The following is a 16,784-nucleotide window of genomic DNA, read 5'->3' as shown; positions in this document are numbered from 1 at the left end:
CGTCTCTCTCTCTCTCTCTCTCTCTCTCTCTCTCTCTCTCTCTCCTGCACGCTACGCCACTGATTCTTCTACCCTGGGTCTTCGTCATCGTCCCTCGTTTTGTGTCTCCTTTTCACCATTCCACTCTCCTCTCCGCCGGGACTACGTCCGGTCGTCCCCGCTTCCCTCCTCTCATCTCGTCTCGTCTCGTCTCGTCATGTCTTTTCTCTCTTCTTCACGCGCCGGTTAGCCAAACGTTAGCAAAACCACGTCGGCGGCAGCGGCTTTCCTGCCGTTCAACCCGACCTCACTATTTCCATCGAGATGGTAGTTTCTTCACTCCGTTATCTTCATCGTATCGAATATCGCTACGCTCATCGCATTTTCTACTTCGATTTTTAATTACGATTTTTAATTCAATGACACGTAAATTCTAAATGACTTTGCGAGAGGATGTCTCATTAAGACTTTTTACGTTACTCTGCATATTACAACAAATCAAGATTATCATAGAATATGAACATTTTCTTATGCTTTACTATTATTATTATTATTATTTATGTTATTATTACAATTGTATTAATTGTAATGTATTTTTAAATTCTGAAATAATATTGGTTAAAATAAAAGTTTGTGTGTAGCACAATAAACTTCAAAATTCAAGTAACTTCGTTAAAAATTAATAAAATTTAAATTGAAAAGAAAAGGGTTTTAAAGCTTAAAAAAATCTTTTCTTTCGAAAGGTTACTGTATCTTTTTACGAATACTTTTTTTTGCATACAGAAAACAAAATTTTCTTCTTAATATTTTAACGTGTTTTACAAAAATTTTCGACTTTCTAATGTAAAAGTTTAAAATATAAAATCGTCTTTTAAAAATTTTTTTAAAATGCTCCTAAGACATTTTATTATTAAGTAATCACGGATATAAATAAAAAGAGTACTTTTTTTTGTTTATCTTTAATTGTTCATAACTCCATTAAAAGTCATAATATCGCCATTTAAGAAACACATTCTTTAAACTAAAATTTTGATCTGCAGAATTGCCAAAAACAGCTATGATACAAATGAAATGTTATGATGAATATTTTGTTTCGATCCAATATTTTTTCCAGTAAATAATATAAATGAACTTTTTATTAGCCATTTATGATAAATCTTAATTTATTAAACCTATCGAAAAATTCTTCCAATTTTAAGTTACAAACAATTAAATTCGCAACAATGAGACATCGTTCTTCTTAGTTTAATCTTCAGTGTAATTCATTGAATGAAAATAAGGCAACGGTAAGACACTTTATATACAAATAGAATTAGCAGAAAAGCGTAGAACAGTAACTAAATTGCTTGACGGGAGAGAATTAAAGAGCAAGTAGTTCGTTGATTCGCGCTCGGACTAAGGTTTATCATTTAAACGAAGTGCTCGCCTTCGTAAAGAGGGTAATGGCCGCGCAGAAAAGAAACTGCAGCGAAGGTATGCGAAGAAACCGGCATTAACTTGGTCTTGGAAAAACGAGGCGCGAGTTGCGAGATACACCTTTCCCGTCGCAAAAATCCGTTCTCACTCGTGAGAACTCAAAGTCAAATGATATTATATATTATCGTCCGTTATATAGAAATTATCCATCCGTTATATAAAAACGAGCACGAGCCTGAATAAAGAAACTACGAACGGACGAATGAAACGGCTGAGATATACCGTAACGGTAATTTTTAAGCTGCCGGAAGTCTTTATGTAAGATTAATCCTTAATGCGCAATCACTGTAATGCACAGATCGATGAGCAGATTTACAATAGTTAGTTTTTCCTCTTTAAACCGAGTCGAGTATCCTTCTCTTTCTTGAAATATAAAGATAGTTAAAGTGATTTTTGAAGAAGATATTTTTATTTTTAAATCAGACGTATTTGAAAATTAATTTTATAAATATAAAATATACCTCAATAATTTTTGAATAAATAAAAAAAATTATAAATCCTTTAAACATAATAAGTGAAACTTAATTTTATTAGATTAATAATATTATTAATTTTTGAATTATATTGTTGTTAATACTCGTCAAAAAAAGTTAAAAGTAAAACTATCCGAGTTACGATGCATTTTGATTTGTGTACACAAGACACCAAATGTTTGAAGAACCAAATGTTTTTAAAGTTCATTTTAAACTGCAATTGCCAATTGAGGTTTCTCGTTCGTCACGGCGCGTAGGAAGCAATCGTTGCAATCGCGCTTGATTCTAACGCCCTGAAACTCGTCGGAAATGTCGCCACGAACATTCCGTAGAAAGATATATCGTTTCTGGTGGCGTAAGATCAAGACAATATTGTTTCGCGAGAAATTTCGAGCAATTAGAGTTAACAGACATTCGTAAAGCCAAAACTATCTTAAAATTGTAAATTTTACAACATCCTTTTATATAATCTTTTAAAAACGACGAACTGTCGAAAATTTTCAAAAGGAAATATAAGGCGATAAAAAAAAATGCGTGAAGTCTTGAAAAACAAAAAAAATATACTCAAAAAGTTTAAATACATAACTCAACATAAAATTTTTTTCTATTACTTTTAACAAAAAGTATTTGAAAAGCAAGGAGAGAAAACGTAATAAATTAATGATTTAGTTAAGTTAATAATTCGCGAGAATTATTTAATCCATTAAGCAAGAATTATTTCTGCTATGCGCCCGCACGAGGAATGCATTCGAAAATTTTGCGAAGAGGTAATTCGACTGGCATAATAAATCCAGCGCACGAGATGGACCGGGCGGACAATCGAAAATGCAGAGAAATGGAAAGGACGATCGGGAGGAGGAACAGGAGGACACTGAGAGACGGACGCGCATATTTTCTACTCCTATAACTATCGACTGCCGCCGATCGAGTGACGCGTACAGAGACGGATCGAGTTTTCAGAGCTCCGGATTTCCTTTCTCACAGTACAGCAATCCGAGAGTGAGGTCAGGTGATATATAAGCGACGCTTATACGTCAGTGAAAAATAGAGATAGAAATAGACAGATGGATAAATAAATAAATAAATAAATAGATAGATAGATAGATAGATATAGATAGATATAATAAATAAATATATAGATAGATATAGATAGATAGACAGACAGATAGATAGATACCTAAATAGATAGATAAATAGATAGATAGATACTTAAATAAACAGATAGATAGATAGATAGAGAGAGAAGATAGATGGAGATGTACAGAAGAGAATGGGAGTCAATCGGATTGCCCACAATCGCATACAACGTATGTAATTCCGCGTCAAAGTGCGTTTGCGTTCCCGAAACCCTTTTAATTGACGACGATACCGATACCCGATTTGCCCCGATACTCTGCGTTCGTTCGATTCTGATCGAGCACTACGGTCTAATGCTTCGCGATTCGTGTTTATTTTATATCCGCTTCATAGCGTGGCATAATCTACGGATTAACAATCTCGAGATAGGAAATTATGCAATAGACAAATAGAGTAACGAGCACCAGCTATATGCGAATGATGTATATGGATGAACATCTTGGCGCTTTATACCAAAGCCCGTTTCTCTTCTTCCATAATCAATGAGATTAATAATTAATAAACACGAGTCTCGAATGCAACGATAATGCCTCCATTCAATAAAATGGTGGATAATGTAATTTTATCTTTCAATTATAGATACTTTTCATTTTTAAGTTAAAACGTCTCTTTCAATTAAAAAGTATATATATATATATGTATATGCGGTTCAAGAGAATAAATCAAACTTAGATCGGTTCATAGTCGATTCTTATATTTGAGATTGTCTTAAGTACAGTCTTAAGATGTCAATCAAAGGGCCATATTCGCATCTTAAGACATTACTTAAGATGGTCTTGAAATAAAAACGGAAATAAAAACTATAATCGGGCATAAAGAATAAAATTAAAGAATTAAAATCGTTTTTCAATCATAAATAATTCTTATTTTTAAATTAGAATAGTTTTTTCCTTTTTATACCTTCAAATTAGAAAGTACGTACCTAAATATAAATCTTTTGTTTCAATTTTGATTCAAGAGAATTAACTAAACGCAGAGAGAGTTATATATTGCTGAAGAGTTATTGCTGAAGAAAACTTAAAATAGAAGTCATCCGACGTCTCCTTTTCCGTCTAATCGAGATATTTTTGAAGAATCAATTGTGTGCACTGCCTTAACCATTTACCATAAAAGCGTTGATACGAATAAAGCTATGTGAATAATCCTACCGTTCTGATCGAATTACAAAACGCATCGATATGAATAAGGAGAACGTTAGAATCCTAAGAGAAAGCCATTCGCATCTAGAAGTAACAGGTTGTAGTACCGAATGCAACGAGAAACGCGAGAATAAAAAGTAGATTTACCGTCTTTGAATGCAAATGTTTCGATAAGAATGCAGTTGCCGGATCGGTTCGGTTCAGTTTGCAATACTCGCGAGATTCGGAGCGGGACTGGGTCAAGTTCGAAGGGAACTTAATGGACTAGCATTGGCGCGAGAATTACGAACGCTGGATGCACGTCTGCGTGCGCGTTTACACAGCTTGTTTAACTTCGTCGTTGATAAACTAAGCAACGTGATTAATTTATAAACAGCACCCATGCGGAAACACATTCGAGCGCATCATGTCGCATTCCATCATCAGTTCTTGGTTGGGCGTTATCCAAAACTTGGTCGTTACACATAGTTCCCCTAGGATACAATACTTAGGATTGCCGTGAGACGTCCTGACATTCAGAGACGACGATATGTTTTCCCAAATTCGTACTATATTGTAATGTCGGTTTCAATCACGGTTTATCATGGAATGTGTCGCGACATGACGCGAAAGATTGGAAATCAAGTTTTTGCCCACGCCTGTTAAGAAAAAGAGATAGTCCGGAATCCGAAGGCGTGAAGGAAGGAAAGGAAATGGACGGTTAGTTCCAGAACTTCTTCGTGGGAACATCGTTAGAAGGAAATGACAACGCAGCAAAACTAGTCAAGGTCTACTAAAAGGTTGAGGTTCAATGATTAACCCTGAATTATTACATATAGACAAGAAACATTCATTAATTATAATTAATCGGTTGATAAAAATAAATAGAAAGTTAATAAGCATATATATTTTTTTTAACCCCTTCTCTGGATCTGTCTGTAAGAAGAACTGATGTTAAAAAGTGTGACGTGACGGGAAGTAATATCAATTTAGTTAATAACAATTATATAATATTATGTACACGCTCCCTAATCTAGTTTAGCAACTCCCATTATATCAGATCTCACTCCAGGTCGTTAAAGTATCACCCTCAGAGCCTTCAACGTTCCGCGATACGGCGCCGTATTCCCCCGCCTTCCTGTCAAATCCCATCGGCTACGGCCTTTTTCGCCGATAGCAGGGTAAGAAAGACGGCGATAAAATTAGCCGACGTAAAGTCGTTCAGGAACGATGAACGCCGTCCTTCGCGTGTGTTATCTCGCCGATTTTATGAGGTCGGAATACGCTCTCGTGATTCCGCGCTGGTGTTCGAACGTGACGGAAATATTATCGCGCGCAGGCACTTAGAAATTGCTCGTTTGTTTGCACATACATACATACATATATATGTAGAGAATATGCGGGGTCGCCTAACGCGCGGCAATCACCTACGTTCGATCGTTCTCTCTCTCTCTCTCTCTCTCTCTCTCTCTCTCTCTCTCTCCCCCTCCCTCCTCGGTACAACTTTTGAGTCGAGCACTCATGGCGGATCTCTACGGCGAAACTATTGGCAATCCGGTAAAACCCGAACACACGAGAGTCAATGACAAAATAAGCGCCGCTCATAACCCAGGCGGTGTTATTATCGGATTTTCATAAAGCCGATCAAAGACCGAGTGTCGTGAAAAAGCAAGCATACGCCACCGTCATCCTGCGATCCTGGACCAAGTCTCTCCCGCACTCTATCTCGTCATCTGTCTTTCTCTCCGGCTGTGCACACACATGTGCCGACGATGGTAGAAATTGCCTTTTGGCTACTCTGGACATCCCTTATATAAATTGCTTACACTTCCACGCGCGACTGCCACGAACGATCGTTTTAAAAATGTATGCGGTGCGCCGCCGCGAGTGATTTGTTGCTACTTACTTTTAAGTGCTTTTTGGTGTACCCGGTGTTTGTTGATGTAGTAAATTTTGCAAGGTTAGCGCGTTGACAGTTCTAGCGATATTACAAAATATAGGTATCGAAAGCCAGGGGTAACGGATTTGATTTTTTAGGAATAATTTAACAGAAAAAAGTTTCTCCCTCTATCTCTCTTTCTCTCTTTCTCTCTTTCTCTCTTGCTCTATATCTCTCTGTATAGTTTCGGTAAAAGCTAAAATAAATAAGACAACTTCGTTTAACAATTCCGTTATTTAAAGTTAAAATGGTTTGACAAAATTAAATCCCTTGATAAAACGAAACCTTTAGGTCATCGTTTTACCAACTTAAGTAAAAATTCAATTCGAAACTTAGCTGCCACAATATTTAACGACGGGATGCAGAAAATTGAGATCGGTTAAAAAACAAAAAAAAACTTCAATTAAGTTAAGAAGAAAAATCGACCTGCGCGAGAAAAAGTTGATCATTCAATTTCTCACGATGAGTTTTTGAAAAACTCCGCAATAAGCAACGAGTAACTTAATGCAAACAGCACACATCCGTAAAAGAAAAACGAAACCATATTCTTTGAGTCATCGTTCTAATACTTGTTAAGTAAAAATTCAATCCGAGACTTAGCTGCCGCAATATTTAACGGCGGGATTCAGAAAATTGAGATCGATTCAAAAAGAAACTAGATGAAGAAATTGGATAAAGAAAAATCGATCTGCAGGAAAAAAAATTCGATCATTCAATTTCTCGCCACGAGTTTTTAAGAAGCTTGCGATGCGAGCGGTTTAATGCAAATGTAGCGTGCATCCGTAAGAAAACGCGCGTAAGATCTCACCAAGCCAATCCTCGGGTGCGACATAACGGACCGATGTCTCTCGGAAGATGCGAATAGGGATGCACATGGTGCATCTCTTGCGATATTCTTCTTCTTCTTCTTCTTCTTCTTCACGTAAAGAACATGTGGTCGCAGTGTGTGTCCGCGCCCTCGGAGGTTTGTATCAGTCTTCGTGTCTTCGTGTATGCAGCCTCCCGTACTTCCTCCCTCTTGGTCTCTTCTCCCTTTCCCGCTCTATCCTACACTTCTCGCTCATTTTCTCTGCATGTCGTAGTCGTGGAGACTATTCTCCCGCAAAGATGCAACATCTGTGCATCGCACGGATGACATTTCGTCCTACGTTTCTACAGAACGAATCTATCGAGCGTCCGTTGTATGACGAACGAAGGAACTTTCCCGTCGGGACGGACGATATTTTTCGAGAAAATATCGGGAATTTTATTCCAACATCGAAAATAAATTCCTCCCTCTTGTTTCGGAAGAAGAAACGGATTTCATTTCTTTTCAACAAGGGAGAGCTGATTTCCAATCTCTTTTAACTGCAAATCGATTCATTGCCTCTTTTTTCCCCTCACTACTCCTATATTCGAAAATTGGAGGATCGGATCGGAAGAGAAAATATCGAAAATTTTGCGTGAACATTTATTCCTAGAAATTGGAGGCTTCTCCTCATTTTTATTCGTTTTACTCGTCAAATCGAAACATACAATATTTTATCATAAAATTACATAATAAAAAATTTGATCATACATAATAAACAAATTTTATAAATATTCATAAAATTATCATAATATTTTACATAAAACTCGAAATTTATTTTATAAATCACTTTACTGTTTCGATAAGAAGACAATTACTTTTTTATATAAATGGCACCCGCCTTATGTTCTTAAAACAAAATATGTTTTTGCCAATGAAAATTTTTCAAAAATATATTCTAGTAAGAATTTTATCGCTGGTCCACCGTTATCCGCATTGGTTGGAAACTCAAGTTATTGCAAGGGAAAATCGCATGATAGGAACAAACAGTTCCTCTTTCATGACCGAGGACGAAAGTTCCATAAACGGGCGCGACCCTTCTTTAAAGCATCGATGGAAATCGGTCGATAAACTATGCGGCTTTCGCGAGCCTTTTTCCCTCGAGCATAAAGTGCACCCGTGCGACCGCGACACGGTATCCACAGTTGGAAAATCCGGCTGCATAAGAAGTCGGGTCGTTATAAAACCGCCGCGACGAATCGCTTATACAGCAAAGATCATAGATTATCCGGCGCTTATATCGGGACAAGTTGGACACTTCGAAAACCAGATGGTTACATCTCTCTCGCTTTTTTTACGGCATTCTCTTGTGTATTCTTTTGCCATTCTGTTGCGGCTTTCCGAGGCGTCGAGGGTCCGTTTTTTAACACTTCGAAATCTCATGAAAAATAAGCACATATTTTCTCCCGGACGCACCGTCGCGTCGCGTTGCCCGACGCCGGCCGTTAAATCTATCCTTCAGCTAATCCCAAAGGAGATTTACCTGCACGGGAAATCTAAATTCGAAACTTGGTTACCACTCAGAGAAAAATTGACTGTTGGAAATTATAAAATTGAGAAGATGTATAAAGCAATAGCCTCGAAATATCCCTCGAGAAATAACGTCATAAATTTATCTGACAATAAACGTAAATGCACATATCAATATATTTCTTATTGATGTGCCAACATATTTTAATCATTCCGCAACTGTCAAATCAGAATTGTTATAAATTCTTTATCTCTACATTCCTTAACTTTTCTCAAACAAAATTTTATGATTTCTTTTTAATGCTTTCAACAATATTTTGAAATTTTTTATATTTTCGTCTTGATTTGGAAACCAACAAATATTTTGTTAGGACAGCAATTTAACATAGCAATGTAAATTGATGTCGCTAACACGGCTTGCATTTAATTGTTAAATTAATAATATTTCAAAACTTAGATATGATATATGCATATTAAACTTCTTTAAAGAATTTTAATTTTCTATTTTTATAAAATTTGTTCCTGATTTCCCTGATATTTCCTTGATTTTCAATTTTGTGACGGCACTGCAAATCTAAGTCTATATTAAAATTCTTACTAAAATATCATTTTATTCTTATTCATACAAGAAACGATATCAAGGAACTATTTAGTTAGGAATCTGAACACGCCTTAAAACATGTGTATCAAAATGTATTAATACATGTGTATTAATATTTTATGGAATATTATATTAATATTGGCGCATCCATTTTCTCATTTGCTATCAAATCCATGTTGCTTCGTGAATACGCATATATCTTCGCCCACTGGATACTGTCAATGTTGACGAATATTGCAAAACAGAGAACGATCGATGAATTTCCTTCAAGTTCGATTGACGTGGCATTCAATCTCTCAGAAGATGTCTGGGATCATCGTACCGAGACTACGGGTTCGTTAAAATTTAATAAAAACATCGAACGCTACGCGTGATGACAACGAAAAATGAACATTTATCGTTATATCAGGAATTACAAAATAGTTCGAGGGAAAGTTTAACGAAGTTCCAAGCATGACAGAGTGAGCGAACACGAGGATGTACAAGGCTTCTGAAGGAACAGGAAATGTCGAGTTTGGGGCATGACAACAAATTCTTGAAAACTCATTTAACGAGAAGACCGATGTTGAAAAGGAAGAATTGAACGATCGAGGGGGAGGAAAAGAGAGAAAGGGAAGAGAGATCGGAAAAGGGGAAAAAGAGAAATGAAAAAATAGAATTTGCGCATGATAGACGTATCCCCGATGAATACCAATGATCCCGCACGACCTGTCAATCACGACAAAGAATTATCAGACATGCCTACGAACAAAGACGCGCCTCGCACGTCAGCGGGTCAATTGCGTTTAATTGAACCAGCAGAATCGAATTGGCACGATCCAATTATCTATCAGCCCTACAATTCTTGTATGTTCCCATTCTCGGAATGGTTATTCCCAGCTGCAGCTGGTATCTTTCATACATTCCACCGAAACTCGTAAGGAAATATCGTCAATAACGTGATTAGAATCGCTAAGTCTCTTTTTCTCTCTTTTTCTCGAACGGTGGCTTCTTTCATTTTTACTAACGTCAGACATATCAATTTATAACGATATTTTAAGATGTTTTTTTTATACTATTAACTATAATAAGCTTATAACATTTTCTTCATATAAATGTTACAAAAATGTAAATCTTAATAAATGTCAAAACAACTTATAGTTACTAATATAATGGACTAGCGATTAATTTATTACTTGAATAAATTTTACATATAAATATTATTTTCTGGCGTGTGAAATATGACTTTAAATATATCCCAAAGATAAGTAGTATTTATTCATACTCTCTAAAAGTGAATCAATAACTTCAGTGCTATATTATAACTGATATAATACCATGGGTAAATATTTACTATTTTTTGGTAATAGTACATTGATTCACTTTTTGATAGTATATATATATATAAAACATAACAAGTATCAATTCTTTAAAACTTCGAAAAGTGAGAAAAAAAGCTTACAGCGAAAGATGTATTAATGATGAAAGATTAAAGGGTAGAATTTATCGAACTTTATGTTATCAAAATTGTATGAAGAGCTATTAAAATGGTACTTTGGGATTCTGCGCCTGACGCGTGATTGTCACCAATGCGCTATCGGTTAGAAAAATGAGAAATGAATTATGACAGACCGATTCGTTGGCAGGCCATCGACTTCGCATACAAACAAAGACGTATGTCGCCGGCCGAATTTTATTCACATCAAATCCAAGTGCCAATTGACACGTGGAATTAACCCCAATTGCCACGTGTCAATCACCATTTAACTCCAACTCGAGTCGACCGCCGATTTGAAGGAATCAAGAAGTTCAGATGGAAGGTGTCGCAGCTTACATGTATACCTACATATAATGTAGCACGTGCGTGTACATGTACCTACGCCCATGCAATGTCTGGAGGCCTTCTTACCTCCTCGGCAAATTTACGTCGTAATTATTCAACGCGTTTGTTTCCGCCTTCTGCTGTTAGCTGGCAGTATTTATTAAGGCATGTTCCGCCCTTTAATATCTTTGATGCGAACAAATATCTATTAACGTGCACAGAAACAGAATACTGGTACATGTATTGCGATCATCCGTAGTCGTGTATTTGCGCGAATCCTGTATTTTACGCTCGCTTACGACGCTGTCCCTTACGAAGAAGATACATAGAATGAAGAATACATGGCAATCTACATACACAGAGAGAGCACGGTATTCTATATTTGATTATGTAGGGTATTCTGTAAGTTCCTTTATTGAATCATTCCAACAATATGTAGATATACTAGTCTATATATATTCTAAGAATTACGTGCCCACAAAATATTTCATTTACACAATTTAAATTTGACGGAAGATAGAATACAGTCCGAGAAAAGTTTCTTCGATTAAAAAAAAATTATTTGAATCAAAAGAATTTGTGCATTGCTATACGATTAAAGAAAAATTTCTTTGATTTGAACGTTATTTCTTAAAATCAAGTAAATTTGCATTTTCTTCTTAGAGGTATTTTCACTTCAACTTAAAAAATCAAATGAAACGGTTTCTTCAATTTTAACGTAACTTTTCTCTAAATCTATTTTCCCTAAATCTATTTTTTTTTAATATCTATCACAACTTCTTAATTTTTTCAATATTAAATTTGTCATTATTGTCATTATATAATTTTGCAAATTTCTTCGCAATTTTTTCAATATTAAATATATCATTATTATGTTTAATCTTTATAAAAATTTCGTAAATTTTCGATGCAGCTTCATATTTATATTAACATCTTCATATCTTAAATAAAATTTCTCTAATTTAATCTTTAATTCGTATTACCTAAAGAAAAGTACAGAAAATAAGATGCACATAATAATAATAACAATTTCTTAGATCGAATGTAGATTCTAGATTTCTGACATATGCGATATGTAGATTATTATCTCCGCTACAATTGCCTCGTTTCAGGGAAAAGCATAAAGATGCGTAATTGAATGTGCGTAGAAGAAAAAAAAATCGTTGACCTAAGTATTCCGTTAGAACTAAGTCGCAAATAGATGGTCAATTTGTAATAAATTATAGGCATATGCATCGATCAACGTAATGGGTGGCGCCGCAGTACATGATCACCGAGGTAATCATGTAGAAACCAGGAGAAGTTTCTTAGAGCTGACCCAGTAGAACGGCTCTACGCGCAGCGTGTGGCCGGTTTCAGAATAATTGCAGCTTCGTGGGGCCCTTCGTTTCCCAGCAACGCCTCCAACGATAAAGCTGACACGAGCGCGCTTGTAACGACTCATGCTGCGACGACGACTGTTGTACTGTTACTTATTCAAGCTCTAAGTACTTACAACTGTAGTACGGAGCTGTGACGGATAAAGTTTAGTGAAGTGTACTGAATTTTGACACTTTCGACAAGCGCTCTAACTTCTAAGTCGCCAAAAATTTGCGAACCTCTCTCGGAGAATTAAACTTCAAAGGTACAGATATGCGAGAAACCTCGTCAACTAAGAGAGAGAGAGAGAGAGAGAGAGAGAGAAGTTAAGTTGTCAAAATGTTAGATGTCTAATTGTAAAATGAAATATGTGACGACTATAAATATATTCAAATATATATTTTCCGCAATAACTTCTTACAGGTTTTACAGGAGATACTGATAGTATCAAAAATAAAAAATAATTAAATTTGGGGTGATTAATATTTCAAATTAATTGTGTTGAAAGTAACTCGCAGTTATTTCTGAAATAAATTTATTTAAGATACATATATATGTATTAAGTTAAACATCTAACTTCACACATCTTCATATTTTAGTTGATTTATTCACATAATAACGGTCCTGTTTTTAACATTGCAAATACATAAAATATATAAAATATATGGCGAATTACGGAATCGCTGAGAAGAAGAAATCAAGACAAAATTGATTACAGAATTACACGCGACTGTAGACTTTCTCTAGTCATCTTGTGTGTCACGTTGTCACACAATTGTCGCGAAAAGGTGGGCAAGCACGCTCCTCTTGACAGATTGACGCGCTTTTCTCTTGAGAAAATATATGTAACAACACGTTTGTCTACTTATTCGTGCAGTTCGCGTCGACCGCTCTTCTCGCTGCAAGAGGACAAAAGAATGAGTACGTAATACCGAAGGGCGTGTAAAAGAAACTGCCACGGCCGACGAGCGAGAAAGGGACGATGGCTGAGGGAAAAGATGGCTTTTAAAAGTACCTACGGCTGTCATGCGAATGGCAGGCAGCATGCAAGCGGCCAGCTAAAGAAGCATCGAGTTAAAGGAGAGCGACGGACTCATGTTACTAGACTTAACCAAAGCGACTATAAAGAGACTCATAGTGTGGATAGTGTGGATCAAGCGACAAGTACAATCGTTTCATCGCGCACAGGTATCATGCCTTTAACGATCAGCGCAACTCAAAGACGCCTTTTTTTACATCCTACTCGGCGACACTTTTATTTTTTGTCGTGGTGGCGTTTGCACGCTTAATTGACACATATATTTTAAAGGGCCTTTTTATACAATGAAGGTACGACAATGAAGGTACAATGTTTTTATAATTAAGCAAATATTTTTCTAAAAAAAAAACTGTAAGTTAATTTTTAATACGAACTAATAAGAACGAATCAATTCAAATGTACTGTTTTAATGTAAATTTAATTAAATTCCCATTTAAGGAAAAATAACACACAGCCTATCATAATAAATTATAAAAAATTAAACTTTCAACAAAATAAATTATCTATGCTATACATGATGAACTGCGTCTAAATAATTATTGTAGTCCAAAATTATATCCCGTAACTCACGTGTAATGTCAACACAAGAATATTGCTACGGTTAACTAATTATGCATTAAATTGGACTACTTCCAATACGGCAGCATATGACGTTACATTCACACAAGAAATATATTATATTATCCAATTATTTTGAGATTGATATAAATTACCTTTCAAAACTTCATTAATATATTAATTTATACACGCATTAAATTGTTCTTCCAATATTCGCTACTTACTCAAAACACAAAATAGTTATAATAATATAATATGTATGACATATATAAAATTTTTTTGTTCAATTTCTTCGAAGAAATGGATTATTAATATTATCGCAAACATTTATTGTCCAAACATTCTGATCAAGTCATAAATTTTCTATAATAAAATATTGAAAATTGAGAACAAATTTTTATTTACTTTTATTTGTCAGATATTTTAAAATATTAAATAACTGTCTCGTTCTTTAAAAATACCGTTATTTTTCTTCATTTTCTCTCGGATAATCTGAGATCAGAGATCATCTATATAGTCACCCTCAATATAAGCGATCCATTCCCAGTATAAGCGGCGGAAGTCAGCTAGGTATAATGACCGAGATCAATCTTGCCTTAAGCCGAGTATGCTTTATCGGTGCGGAGATTAAAGGCACAGTGTCTCGAGCAGAATATCGAAAAACAAGCGGACCAAATATAATGCGTTCACTAAATAACGAGCCTAAATACGATGCGCCAATCGTGGTGAGAGGTCTTGAAACCCAGTCGGGTCATCCATCTTCTTACGAGCGCCGTGTCATGGGCAGCGTGACATTTTCACGTCAGGAGAAAAACCGTCGGAGCAGTCACGGACAGTCCAAGCGGAGAGAGAAATTGCGCGACAGATAAGGGAGCGCGAAATTGTGTGCGTGTGTTCGTTTAGTTCATCCTATCACATCGTTAAAGTTCGCCGACGACAACACGACGTTGAAATAGCCGTCGGCGGCGACGAAGCGCTGATCAAGAGGAAAAAAAAAATCGACCTCAATCTTGAACGATAACGGAGTAAATATTTTCGCAGGACGTACCTATATCTTACCGTATTGTTCTTCTCACACGATTGATAAAATGATCTCCCAAGGATATATCGAGATGCGAATGTACACGAAACGAGTTTCATTAAAATTGAGAGATAGATGAAATTGGAGAATTATTATCGTATTTGCTAATCGATAATTTTCCGCGTCTTCCTAAAAGCATCTTCAGCGTTTCTAGTTTATAGTATAGCTCTTTTCTGAATAATTAAATACTTGGCTAATTGCATTTATTTCATATTTATTTTTTTATTAGAAAGGATGTAATATTCTATACCTTTTTTATGCTTGGCATTTATTTTTTTCTCTTTTTAAAAAAGTTGTTTAAGGTTAGTATAATTACTTTAAGTATATTAATTAAGGTAAAAGTACAATTTATATGGAAAAAAACGCTTGAAGTACCTAAAAATTTAACTAGATTCAGATGAAATAATTTTGATGAAGTAAAATAGTTATGTAGGATACTCAAACTGATTACTGAAATGTTAAAACTTTTTGCAGTATTTTGCTCATCATGCTTGAGTTTCCTACATAATTATTTTGATGGTCCAACAAAATGATTTTCAGATCTGTATCTACTTAAACTTTAGATATTTTATCAAAATTGTTCTCCCCATGTATTACTATAAAATAAATTGTACTTTGTATATACATTATAATTATAATCATTATCTTTTAGGATAGTTAATTTGTAATCGTTAAAATCCTAAACAATCGGATATCAATAATATACAAATATTAATTATATTGTTAATGCAAATAAATTATATATATATTGTGTGTGTGTGTGTGTGTGTGTGTGTGTGTGTGTGTATACACATATCAATATGGCAAATCGGTGAAATCAGTAAATGACAATTTTTAAAAAGAAAATAACAACAATAATCATTTCGACTTTATATTCCCTTCTTTTTCGCTTCCTTTTTAATTTACAATTAACATTAAAATTAACAGAAACTGATGTGATTTGAGATCAGAAATCGGAACCCGTATAATCTCATGAGTTCAAATTTCGATGCACAAATAATAACTGTATTTATTTACGGCAATAGAAACTGCGAATTTAAAGGACGGCCCCAATAAAATATCCCCAAGGGGTTTAGCTTCCAAAGCCAATAATCCTGTTAACAGACCTGCCTGTAATTAAAAAACACACTCAATACACACACACACACACACACACACACACACACACACAGTATACCATAGTAACATACCAATATACCATAGTAACATAAAACATTACTTTCAAATCTTCTATATTTTGAAGATTGGAAATTTTAATTTAACTCTTTTTTTACGCATCCTATTAACGTAGAATATATTGTATTTTAGTCATGTTCTCTACTACACTATTATATTATTCACAATAATATAATCTTTATCATTTACTGCCTTTAGAATTAGGAATTGCCTTTAGAATTAGGAAAGAACAACTTCGCTAAAGTATTAAAAAATTTAGCTGTATATACAGATTTGAAAATAAATTTTTGTTACACTGTCAAAATAATTATAGTACACTTAAACTGATTGCTAGAATGTCAAATTTTTTTGCAAGATTGCTCGTCATGTTTGAGTTTTTTACATAATTATTTTTACCGTCCCAAAATTATTTTCAGACCTGTATTTATCCAAATTTTTAGGTACTTTAATAAAATCGTTCTTTATGTGTGTTATGCATAAAAAATCGAACTCGCCGAAATAAAACCGGTTTGAACGCTTCTCGAATGCACATCAAGATTTCTCGAAATAACCGTGGTAAAACTCGTCGCGATATTGAGGGATGAAAAAGTGATCCGATCGAAGATTATAAGGATTATGAGAAAGAGAAAAAGCATCTGACTATGATAGAACGAAGACTGCGGAAGATAATCATCCCAATCTCTTCGATCAAAAAGAAATAAAGTAAAAACGGAACGTCTCTCTCTCTCTC

The sequence above is a fragment of the Atta cephalotes genome (assembly GCF_000143395.1).
Source record: "Atta cephalotes unplaced genomic scaffold scaffold00032, whole genome shotgun sequence".
In the NCBI taxonomy this organism is placed as follows: Eukaryota; Metazoa; Arthropoda; class Insecta; order Hymenoptera; family Formicidae; genus Atta; species Atta cephalotes.
Note: the sequence above shows the minus strand (reverse complement) of the source record.